At 40.6% G+C, this 12,632-nt stretch overlaps 1 pseudogene; it reads right to left on the bottom strand.

The window, feature by feature from the left end:
- Positions 1-9,829, bottom strand: part of LOC117475623 — a 42,257-nt pseudogene extending 32,428 nt beyond the window's left edge.
- Between the last annotated feature and the right edge of the window lie 2,803 nt (positions 9,830-12,632).

The following is a 12,632-nucleotide window of genomic DNA, read 5'->3' as shown; positions in this document are numbered from 1 at the left end:
TTTGATCAAAAGCAAGTACCGGTCAAGCAGGGGCGGATCTACCGGGGTGGCATGGGGTGGCAACTGCCACACTAAAAATAGCCTTGCCACCCCATGCCACCCCAGTTGGCAGCTTTGTTTTGAAATAAAAGTGGTGGCTCATCGGACATTTATGAGAGAAAATCCCTAATGTCCGAGTGCAAGTGAATGCAGCACAAGACGGAGTCTTGTAACCCCTCCCCCGGCCCTGGCGCGAGCGAGGAAATGTGATTATGTGAATGTGCTGAAACAGAGAGGATTATGGGATGCTACAATGATCTGTTTGGTATTTCGAGCCAAACACTTCAGAGACATGTTTGTATATCCTAAAATATGTTTTTGAAAAAGAGTGTAAAAGAGGACCTTTCAATTGTACTTTATACTTCTATTCCACTACATTTCAGTGGTGAATATGGTACTTTTTACTCCACTACATTTATTTGTTTACTCACAGTTACTTTGTACACATAACACATATTTGCTGATATGCTATAATGCTGTACTGTTCTACTAATCTACATAGTATCTACATTTCCTCCACATTGACAAACGACCATACTGAAATGCTCTTACATGTATAAAAACTGGATAAAATAATAAGCATAATAATAAAGAAATACTGTGAAAAGATCCATTCGGCATAAAGAGTGCTTTTACTTTAAATCCTTGAAGTACATTGAGCTGATAATACTTCTGTACTTTTGTGTACTTTGAGTTTTGCACTTTTACTAAAGTAGAATTTTAACATCATGACTTTTACTTGTAGTGGAGTACTTCTTCCAACACTGCATATTTTTTACTTTTCCTCCCCATTTTCAACGTGCCGAGACACTGCACCCTGGGACAAATTATCTGCTGATTTACAGACGTCTCTTTCTTATTGTAAGTCAATTTAATACTTGGTAATACTCAAAAAGAGTAAAAATGTTTTAACGAAATGAGTTACTAGTTATTAACATATTAAAATGATAAGCTAGTACATCATGAACATAAAATAAAACATAAACTACGATGTAAAGTTATAGGTTAAGATATCAAGCAACAGTAGCCTATATAAAGTACTCAAATTAGCTCCAAATGTGATGAACACATTAATGCATGATTGATTATAATTCAGTAAATTGATATATATGATTCTGAAATGGGACATTACTTTGGGTACATTGAGTCCATTTGAAATAAACGCACACAGAAGGATTCACAAATGACAGGAAGCAGCAAGTGAGGCTGGGGAAACACGTCTCTAACCCCCGGACCATCAGCACTGGTTCCCCTCAAGGCTGCGTTCTTTCCCCTCTGCTCTTCTCCCTGTACACCAACAGCTGCACCTCCAGTCACCAGTCTGTCAAGCTCCTGGAAGTTTCAGGAGGGACTGTTTCATCCCACAGGCCATAAGACTGTTAAACACCTGACCTTTTGAAACAACATCCACAACATTCATCTGGCTGCAATTTAGAAATGATTGATCTAATATATCATATTCAATCACTTGTATATAGACTCTTATTTCACTTTTTTACTATTTTTCTTTTTGTATTTACTTGCACTATTTCTTCAGTTTTATTGTGTTGCACTGTTGGAGGAGCCTGTGACCTAAGATTTTCATTGTCATAACTACACTGTAGCTATGCACACATGACAATAAAAGCCTTGAAACTTGACCCTTGAGATGATTAGTGTGTGTCCACAGCAGAGGACTCCACTGAGCGACACGCACGCACGCACGCACGAACATATACAATGTACTAACATTTTATAATTTGTATTTATGTATCAATGCATATTTATTCAATTTGTTTTGCCCAAGCCGTTTAGTCCTTCCTATAAAAAAGAAAAGCACACCACGCGATTAAATGTTTTACTGTGATTCACATTAACTTCAACCTTAAAGCAGTCCTATACAGTATAATACAAATAAGGTAGAAAACCCACTATCCCATGTATCGTATTTGTAATTTACAGCTTTGGATAATTTCTCTGGGATGCTTCATTCAAAGTTAAAATAATTTAACATTGTTAATGTAGCATCATAAAAACGATGTGGATCTGTTCGTTAAAACATATATCCATGTCTTACTAATGAAGTATTCACCAGTTCAATACATATCCTATGAGCTCATAGTCATGTGACATTTTCCCACTTCGCAATTTTGCAATGTTAGCCCAAAACGTGTAAATGGATGTGATGTTGTGCCAATATTAAAAGTATTTTGTATTACTATAACTTTTTTTTAAATTTGTTTTTATTATTTTCTCCTTATAGCATTGTGAAACACCTTGAGATGACGTTGATTTTAAAGTGTGCTATATAAATGAAATGTATTATTATTACTGAGGTTTCATGTGTTTAACCCACTGATTGAATTAGAATAGTCTGACGAATCATTGAATCATTGTGTTCCTAATTTGTATAAATGAACAGAAATCGATCAACTCTTTATGGGGCATACGTGGGTCAACAGAACGTCCACCATATTCTTAATAATGGGAGGTGGCGGGTGGATGTTGTGACCCAAGTCATTGGCAATAACCATCTCCCAGGCATCGACCCAGTGAACATTCACTCCTTTGAACAAGGATCTGAGCACACGATCAATCTGCATGGAGTACCAGTCGCTGTATGATTGCGACATATAAAGGGTCATATATCTGGGGCCTGGACTCCGCATGATGACCACGGTGTTCGGAGCGCGGTCCAGCAGCTGCTGCACCGCACTGCGGATGCTCAGCATCCTCCGGATGTACATCTCTATTGGTAATGGGCCGAAGTGTGCCCAGACGCCAATAACTACAACAGTGTCTGCGCCTCCAATCAAGCTATCGACTTCGTTGGCGATGTAGCGCAGCTGTCTGACCAGCGCCGTGCGGGTACTGAGAGGGGGGGCGTGGCAGCGCCACGTCATCAGAATGTTGTCCGCATGGTCCACGAGCATATGGGGGCCAGCATTCACATCCACGTGAAGGTTGAACTGACCTAAAAGTACACAGACAGAAAATATGTGAATAATTCAAGACACATCTTTTTAGATTAGCTTTTTATTAGCAACTCCCCACTTTAAATGTTCTTTTAGTCTTTATTATTTACCCACCTTTATATTGTTTTATTTATTTTATAATTTATATTTATTTTTATTTCTGTTGTTCACTTTGTTTTATGAGGTTTTATATTTTATATTGTTGCATCGACTCAGTTGTCTTGTGTCTTATCTGTCAGAGAGAAACCATTATTTATTTTTATTATCATACATTTTACCTCCTTGTGTCTCTTAACCTGATCAAATGTTATTTTTTGCTGCATGTACAGGTCTGTAAAGTTCTTAACAAATAATCTGATGTGTCATTTTGTAAAGCACTTTGAGCTGCATGAAAAGTGCTATATAAATAAAGCTTTATTATTATTAACTGTTGCCAGGACTTCATGTGGATCACTAACTACCTGGTATTTTCTTGCTTAAGAATTGAAACCACTGCCTGATGGTGGACTCTCCGTAAAGGTGGAGTTTCTTGGCCTTCAGACACTCTCTGGTGGCAGCGTTGTCAAACTGGCGAACTGTGGGGCTCCCTTGTGCCTTCCACACACCCTTGTAGTAATAGCCGCTGGGTCCGGGTGTCACGATGAGGCTCTTCGCCTCTGGTTGATCTGAGAGGAAGTTAAAGGAAAACGGTTTCATTAGAGGAACATATTCTGCTCATTTTCAGGTTCATATCAGTATGTAGTGCCTCTAGTCCAGTGGTTCCCAAACTTTTTGTGCCCAAGGCACACCAAAGGACAAGTAAAAATCTCAGGGCACACCTATTGTGCAAAATAGCCCTTATAACACGTGTTATCACTCATATCATGTAAAATATCTGTAAATGTGCATAATTATTTACTAATGCCAAATAAAATGTGACAAAGACAACTATATTACTCATGAAATATTTATTAACGAAATATTTCAGAAATTAATTTGAAACTTTATCAAATTAGGCTTCATCAAAGCAGCAACACACTCATTTAAACCAGACAGGTCACAAAATTAAAAATTGTGGAGGATCAGGCTTTGGTGGTCGGCTCCCATCTCAGCGCACAGCTGGGAGAAGAGGCGAGATTTCAGGGGCCTTGATTTGATGTAATTCACCATCTGCACAGCCTGATTCAGCACCTCAGTCAACTCCGGGGGCATGGTTTTGGCAACTAATGCCTCTCTATGCAAAATGCAGTGGTTTGTCACGATATGTGGGTTTTGTGCTCTCACCTTAGCAATACATCCTTTCACTCTCCCCGTCATGCTTGCCGCGCATCTGTGCAAAGACTGACGCACATATTCCAGGTCAGACTGTTCTCTTTTAAATAGTTATTAGTTACCCTGAATATTTCTTCTCCCGTAGTATGGCTTTCCATTTCTTTGCAAAAGAAAAACGTCTCTTTGATAGAGTCAGCATCAACATATCTGACGTTTGCCAGAAGTTGGGCAGCCCCACTTAGATAGATTCGTCTATTTGTAGGGAAAATCTGCTGCTCGCCTGCAGTGCCATAAGACAGGTAACTTTCATGATACTGTCTGCTGACAGTTTTTTTCCTCTTTTCTTTCGGTGGTGGGTTGTCGGCAGTCTCTGCACTGGTGGTTGGTGGTTTGCTCCGCACAAGAAAACGCTCAATTTTCCCTCTTGCGTGTTTCTCTGTTTTAATGTTGTCCTTCAGCCTTCGATGTGTCACGGTCTTATAATTCCCACCTGCAACTGCGTTAACAGCGAAATATGGGGTTCTGTGAGGATTTTTTTTTAAAGAATTGTTTTTAGGTATAGAGTTTGCCTCTGTATTATGAAATGAGTGCATACAAAGTACTGATATAGTAAATTAAAAAATAATTCTTTTTGTGTAGTTGTATATTGCAATAATAACGTATGGTTGTCACAAAATCCCACGGCACACCCGGACTTGCCTCACGGCACACCAGTGTGCCGCGGCACACCGTTTGGGAACCACTGCTCTAGTCTACTGTGACATGTCTCCAGGCTTTAATGTTCAAAAAGCTCTTTATTTGTCTCATACTGCCTGTGCTGCAGCACCTCTTTTCACCCTCTGTCTGAAACCAGAGCCCAGTCTGCTCTGATTGGTTAGCTGGCCGGCTCTGTTGTGATTGGTCAACCACTAAGAGATATCTAAAACATGTCCCGCCCCTTAGCCTATCACATACAATGTGTTGCTTACATAATACACTTAAGTAAAAAAATGATCTTATTGATATTTGTTTTCTCTTTTAGCTATTTGCATTACATTTGATATTGAGTTAAAGGTCCCATGTCATGCTTTTCCGGTTATTACCCGTCCCCTTGTGTGTTATGAAGGTTTTTCTGCATGTAAACGGTGTGCAGAGTCAAAAACCCTCAAAGTACACCCTGTAGCGAGTAAAACTCTAACACAGAAAAGACCTGTCTATGCTGCCCCATTTTGAACACTGTCATTAACTAACTTATTTAATGACAGTGTTCAAAATGGCAACACTTTCAGTTCAGCGTACATTCATAGCACACACAAACAACATAAAATAACTTTATGTGTGAATGACAATTTTGGTGTAGTTTGTAGAAGTGTAGTTCATTGTATGAATCTAAATGCAGTTTGAGGTATTACAAAAAGTTTGAATGGAGCCAAACTTTGTTTCTGAATATTTGTTGGTAATTGTTTTAGTTACAGAATTTGTTTCGGTAACTTTGTTGCACTTTTATCAAATTAAATCATTGAAAAAAAACATTTCTGGTAACTTTGGCCCGGTTAACAGCACAGACTTTGCTGCAACAAGATCACAGATTGCATTTTCATAGATTCTTCTTTTGAGGCGGGGTGCGATCTCAGTGCGACCTATTGCAGAGGTGAACATCTAACTTTACCTTCTTTTTTTGGAACCACGCTGACAAAGGCAGGTCCTGAAGCCTTAATGTAGACTTTCATGTTGACAGAACTGAAGGAAAGCACACATAATAAAATACTTATTACAAACAGAACGACACTATCAAAACAAGCACATACATTTAAAATGATTGAATGAATTTAGAACTAGAAAAACAATGCAATGAAATTAGAAACTGCTATATCACACAACTCTTAAAAACAAATGACTAACATTAAAGCTGCACCGTTTAATACTTCTATAAACCCATGTGACAATTACCGGAAACAACACATTACAAGTGTGTGTGTGGTGTTAACAAATAATGAAGATAATATAACTATAAACAAAGGCTACCACAGCATTGTGGCTTCTACAAAGTGGTTCAAATTACTGTGATGTGAACAGTATTGTTCACACAATGAAACCACAGAAAATAGTTACCAGAGTTTGCAGTTCCCCTCAGCTCTACAGAACAAGGTAGCATCTTTCCCGGTCATTGTTTTGGTTTTACTTAAAGTGGACCTATCATGCTATATTTGAATAATATAGTGTAGGACCATACCTATATAAGGCATATTTATACTTTTTTTTTTTCAAAATACCAAACAGATCATGCATTTTAGCCATGCCTCATTTTGCTCAATTTGACAATTTCTAGCTCTGTTTTTGCAAGGGCTGATTCTGTGAGAACAGCACCATCTACTGGCCTGGCATATGTACTACAGCGTCTCCAGCGCTTTCGAACGGCAATGGCCGTGGCTGTCTCCTCCTGATTGGTGGAGTTGGCCCAATGGCCGTAGCGCCACTGTCCTGACGTCAGGACAGTGTTCAAATCTGGATCAGTTTTTATCAGATCCGTTGCAGCCCCTTTTTTAGAGATTTGGGTATGGAGGAAAATAGAGAGGGTTGTGTTTTCTGACCCTTGGTGAGTTCCCTGGAACACCGGGGACACATATTCATGTATAAAAGACGTACAAAAGTGCATTTTGCATGATAGGTCCCCTTTAACCTTTTGAGTCTCACTTCTCTTATCAACGTATTTTATCAGACGCAGCAGAAAGCTCTAATCAACCAAATGTGCACGAACTTCATTGTGTAGCCAAATGTTGCAACTAGCTGGCGAGCAGAGCAGCTTACAGCATTATTACAACTCTGACCATCCCCACTAGGTGCAAATATTCCACTAATTGCTAACATAAACCTACAGTGGCTGACTGATTCAAACACGGTGCAGCCGCCCAGAAACAGTTTTGATGCAAATATAAAAACGCAAATAAAGAACACATCTTCACCAACTTGACAAAACATGGACAGCGTTTAGTAAAAGTACTGCATAAAAAAACCGCTGCAAGAAGCTCAAACTCAACAGAAACCAGGGGACACTAAAAAGTGGCGCACACAGCTGGGACCGGAGCACTTTTTGACGTTCGAGGATTATAAAATTGGCCAACTGTTGTCAAAAAGTGACACGAAATGCACGTTTTATCTGCTTATTTAACCAATGTGATTGCATTATGTTGGGAAAAATATCTCTCGTCACTGGCTTGGTCTTCAATATCAGGATACAAGTATTTATTACATGGCTTAGTTGAATACTCGATTCTGATTGGTCAATTCAGAACACGTGACACGTTGTTAATCCAGTAGTACAGACCGCTGTCAAGGACTAATTGACCGTTGTTAAGGACGCTCACATCTTCAGAAAGAAGTCCGGTCGATTTAACTGTATACAGTTTTCGAACTGGGACAAGAAAACAGCGGAGAAGTAACGGGGCAGAAACCCTCCTTTTTACGCAACGGTCCAGACATAGACATCAAACGGCAAAACATATTCAGTTGCCAGTTACTTTGGCATTAGGGCAGGGATATCTAGATACTTTCCAAGGTTTGGCATAATGAATTGTGCTACTTTTAAAGCAAGCAACGATGTTTTCAAATCTGTAATCAAAAAAGGTCAGCAAAAATGCTATCGAAGCAGTTCCTGCCGTTGCTACGTAGTTCAAACAGTAACAACGGACTATTTTTCTTAGCGGATGCATGTCATTTTAAATCAATAATAGCCTACTATTTCTTTAAATCAATGAACACATTTCTGGCCTGTTCAACGGTTCTTCTCCTGTTCTGAGCACAGAGAAAGCCAAACTGTCACATGGAGGAGAAAAAAAGTCAGTCGTGTTGTTTGATGAGTTTTAGGAATGCAGAATGACTACAGTTAGTTAAACGTACACTAACGCAGTGAGCTCTTATGCAGTTTGACAGACCAAAAAACATGTATGTATTTTCATGTTCACATGTTTTCAATGGTGGAAAGTAACATTAACTCCAAGTATTTCCATTAAAGGTCCATAAAAAAAGAGTAAGGCAGGCTTACTCTCTTATGCAATCCGAAACCTATGATATTTACAGACAGTGAGCTGTGGAAATATCACAGTGTGCAGACATGCACGTCTCATTGTGCGCACAGTGGATTTCACTATTTGATGTAAGACCCTATGTAAGAAATGTGCCAGGGACCATGTTCAGCCGGCTAATGGTAAAATGTTATCAAGATTAATGTATGGCTTAAAAAAAGAACAACTTAAATCTACCTTCAATTTAAATTGAACTGACATTTATTCAAATTTAAAAAGAGGTAAAAAATAAAATCTCATTGTAAATAAAATATTCTATTGATGATGAAAAATGACAAACTAATGCTTTTTACGACCAGAGGTAAAAAAACTAAGTGGAAATTAGCAATCCTTTTCTCATAGACTTCTATACAATTAGACATATTTGTGCCACAAATGGAGCCTCCCTCTGCTACATATTAAGGGAATGCAAGTCTAAGGCAACATAGACATCATTTTGACACCTTTTCTCCTTGTCCCCTTACTTTTGAAAGAGTAGATCCTCCTTGGGGTTGAGAAAGCGGCTTTGTTTAAAGTTCACACTCATTTGACGGAACCTGGTTTCACAGCTCAGTTTCTGTGGCTTGAAGCAGAACCAAGGCTCGCCTGTACGAAGGTCGGTGAAGTTGCAGAGCGGAAGAAGGGTGGGCTGCAGGCAGAACCCACACATGGTGGTTTCAGAAACTGCTCCTGAACGGAAGCTGCTCTGCCAGGCAGTCCTGTAAGGATGCTCCCTGGTCAGCCTCTGCAGCACAGCGATGGCCTCAGCAGAATGAACCATCGTCACCTGAGTGGGCAGAGAACCAGTCAATACTGTGGTTATAGTTACCTATAGATGTTCTCCAAATTTAAAAACAAACATCCTGAAATTGACAACATGACAAATCCTGTTAGGAGCGCACACACACACACACACACACACACACACACACACACACACACACACACACACACACACACACACACACACACACACACACACACACACACACACACATCACACACACACACACACACACACACACACACACACACACACACACACACACACACACACACACACACACACACACACACACACACACACACACACACACACACACACACACACACACACACACACACACACACACACACACACACACACACACACACACACACACACACACACACACACACACACACACACACACACACACACACACACACACACACACACACACACACACACACTTCACAAACAGCTCAGTTCCAAGACAGATTAAAATGTACGGTACAATTACATTTAATATAATGGTGTCTAGCATTACCTCAACCACTGCATCTCCTTCCCAGACCAATGAGAATACAGCGGAGTAGCTCCCATTGAGATGATCCACCACTTTTCCAACCACGCCCGCATGAAGCTTGGAGTTTTTCAGCCGTGCGAGTAAGAAGTCTCCCCCCGAAGTCTTGGGGCGGCCTTTGAAGTCAGACATTTCGATCATGACCCTCAGCTGATCCCCTATCTGCCACTGTCCTCCTCCTCTCCTTGGTAAGATGGTAAAGGAGCTATGAGCTGGATCACAGGTGGTCTCTATGGATATAGGAGTGGGCCAAGGTGGGATTTCCGGCCAAGCAATGGATTCCAGTATGAGGCGTTCCTCTTCAGCCTCCTTAGGGGACAGTTGCTTAAAGGTGCACACGCCCTGTTGCATTTTCGAGCCATTGGTAATGGCAGGGCTGCAAACCTTTGAGTTCAGCTTGGAGTGAGCTGTTTTTGGGGGTGGGGGGGGTGGGGGAGGCTGAGCAAAAAAAATAAACTTTCATGTGTCCAGTGTTACAAATGTATTGAACATGTACAAACTATTTACATTAAAAAAAATTGACAAACATCACTTGACTTGATTAACTCTTTAGAGGTCGCTTCCATAAACCAGTGGCGGCGCCAGACATTTTCTTTTGGGGGTGCTGTGGGGTAGCTTGACGTTTCAGAGGGTGCTCAAACATTTAGGGTTTCCCATGAATGTACCGGGCGCTACAGTTGAATACGCACATACACAGTGTACCCGCAACTCTTTTATGAAGGCTGGATAATCAGCTCACATATAGGTGTAAGCAGGGGTAAAGTGTTATTTCTTTATAAGTGGGGGATGGACCTAACATCCTCTAGGGGGCTCGGGGGCATTCTCCCCCGGGAAGATTTTTTTTAAATATTGAAGTTAAATGCATCAATCTGGTGCACTTTGAGAGCAAAATTAAGACATCTATGGATACATCTCTCAAAACCCATATGAAACAGAACTGCAAACAGATTTACTTTTTCTTTATCGATATTTTACTAATCAGTCCCCCTTTAAACTGTATTCTTGTTTTACTGTCATATAGTATTTCATAACTGTTTTTCATTTATTCTCTTATTGCTTTAAAACCATAATGATCATATGAAGGTGTGCCTCGGAAATAATTGTTTACATAAATGGTGTCCAAACCGTTTGAGACCCACTGAGATAACAACGATGCCAGGTACCGTGCGCTCTCTCTCGCTCTCTCGCTCGGAGCGGCGTTCCGGTGCTCTCCGGCGGCAGCACTATCCCTGAGTGCAGGCATATTGTCATTTTATTTTATTTGTATCTATGCACCAAAACACCAAGTCAAATGCCTCGTATGTGTTAACCTACCTGGTAGTAAACGTGTTTCTGATTCAGATTCATAAACTAGACCCTCCAGAAAAACGCGGCTAAAATCCTTGATTATGCGGGATAAAATCCTTGATTATGCGGGCTAAAATCCTTGATTATGCGATTAAACATGCGGGGTTTTCATGTGATTTTATGCGGTGAAGTTGCGAAATATGCGGAAATATGCTAAATATGCGAAAAGTTGCGAAATATGCGGGAGGCGGAAAAAAGGTGATTCTTCTCCCACACCCTGTTACTAGGCTACTACTGAATGAAAGTGAGCCCTTTTAAAGAGTTCCTATGATAAACAAGCATACTAGAAGCAAGCTACATCACAAAGTGTTATTTATGTATTTATATATGGGCTATTTTAATCACTCTCTCACACACACACACACACACACACACACACACACACACACACACACACACACACACACACACACACACACACACACACACACACACACACACACACACACACACACACACACACACACACACACACACACACACACTCTTCTCCGCCTCATTCTGTTTTCATTTACTCGTTCGTTATCTGACCAGCTTCAATCTTGTAGGCTACTCACCTCGTTTTTGTAGCCCTCGAAAGGGTTTTGGAGGTTGATGCCTCGGTGAACGCGAGTTGTTTGACTTTCTTGTCCGCATCAGCAGAAAGCATTTTAGAATGTTTGAATGAATCAAAGTGGGTCGTCACCGTCGATTTTCTCTTATGCTCCAACACACAGTTGCACGGGGTGCAGAATAGTTTCCCCCCACTTTCGTTCAAGACATCGGGGTACTGCTTTGCCCGGTCTTTAGCAGAAATGTTCGTAGGCAAATGAGATGGATTCGATTTTTTCATCTTGGTCAGAGCCGTATAATAGTATAATAGTATATAATAATAATAGTATAATAGTATATAATAATCTATATGGCGCTGATCTTGTTGTTTTCTCTCTCGTGTGAGTTCCACACATTCACTCTACGGTGTTGTTTACCTGCGCGAGCTGATGACATCACTACTTCACGTTAACTTTTTTTTCCCTCAACTTTGTGTGGAAAAATGCGGGGATTATGCGACCTTTTAATAAATATGCGCCCTTTTGCTGATTATGCGGTAAATTATGCGATCGCGTAATCGCGTTTTTCTGGAGGGTCTAATAAACAGTTCTAGTATAACAGACACATTCCTTACCTTTATGAGCTCAATGAAATTGTATTTCTGTAGCGCAAAAAATATGACAGCAAAAACCACGATGAAAAAGAAGGCCAAGCAATGCCTTCTGGAAAAAAGGTTCATGATAGTCAGATTGTTGTTCCACGGCGTTCTCCTGTTCTGAGCACAGAGAAAAAAAGTCAGATACGATTACTTCCTCCTCCTGCGCGGTATGATCTCGTTCACATTGTGAGACACATTGGAAGAAATGAGCATGAGCAGTAACAGGTTCACCCAGTTTGAATTGTGACGTATATCGTTGACTTGCTTTCATTATTTGTTGTTTGGTGGTATTATACGGTGGCCGGCAGGTGCAAACGCTGAACAGCGGCCCAAAATGCATACATAAGCAGGAAACACCTGCAAACAGGGGCGGACTGGCCATCTGTAGAATCTGGAGAACCACAGAACGGCTGGTCGTCAAGGGCCGTTGACGGCCGGCCGGCCCTATAAAAAAAATGTGTTTAAC

This window comes from Trematomus bernacchii, unplaced genomic scaffold (genome assembly GCF_902827165.1).
Source record: "Trematomus bernacchii unplaced genomic scaffold, fTreBer1.1, whole genome shotgun sequence".
NCBI lineage: Eukaryota > Metazoa > Chordata > Actinopteri > Perciformes > Nototheniidae > Trematomus > Trematomus bernacchii.
Note: the sequence above shows the minus strand (reverse complement) of the source record. Positions and strands in the feature narration are given on the sequence as shown.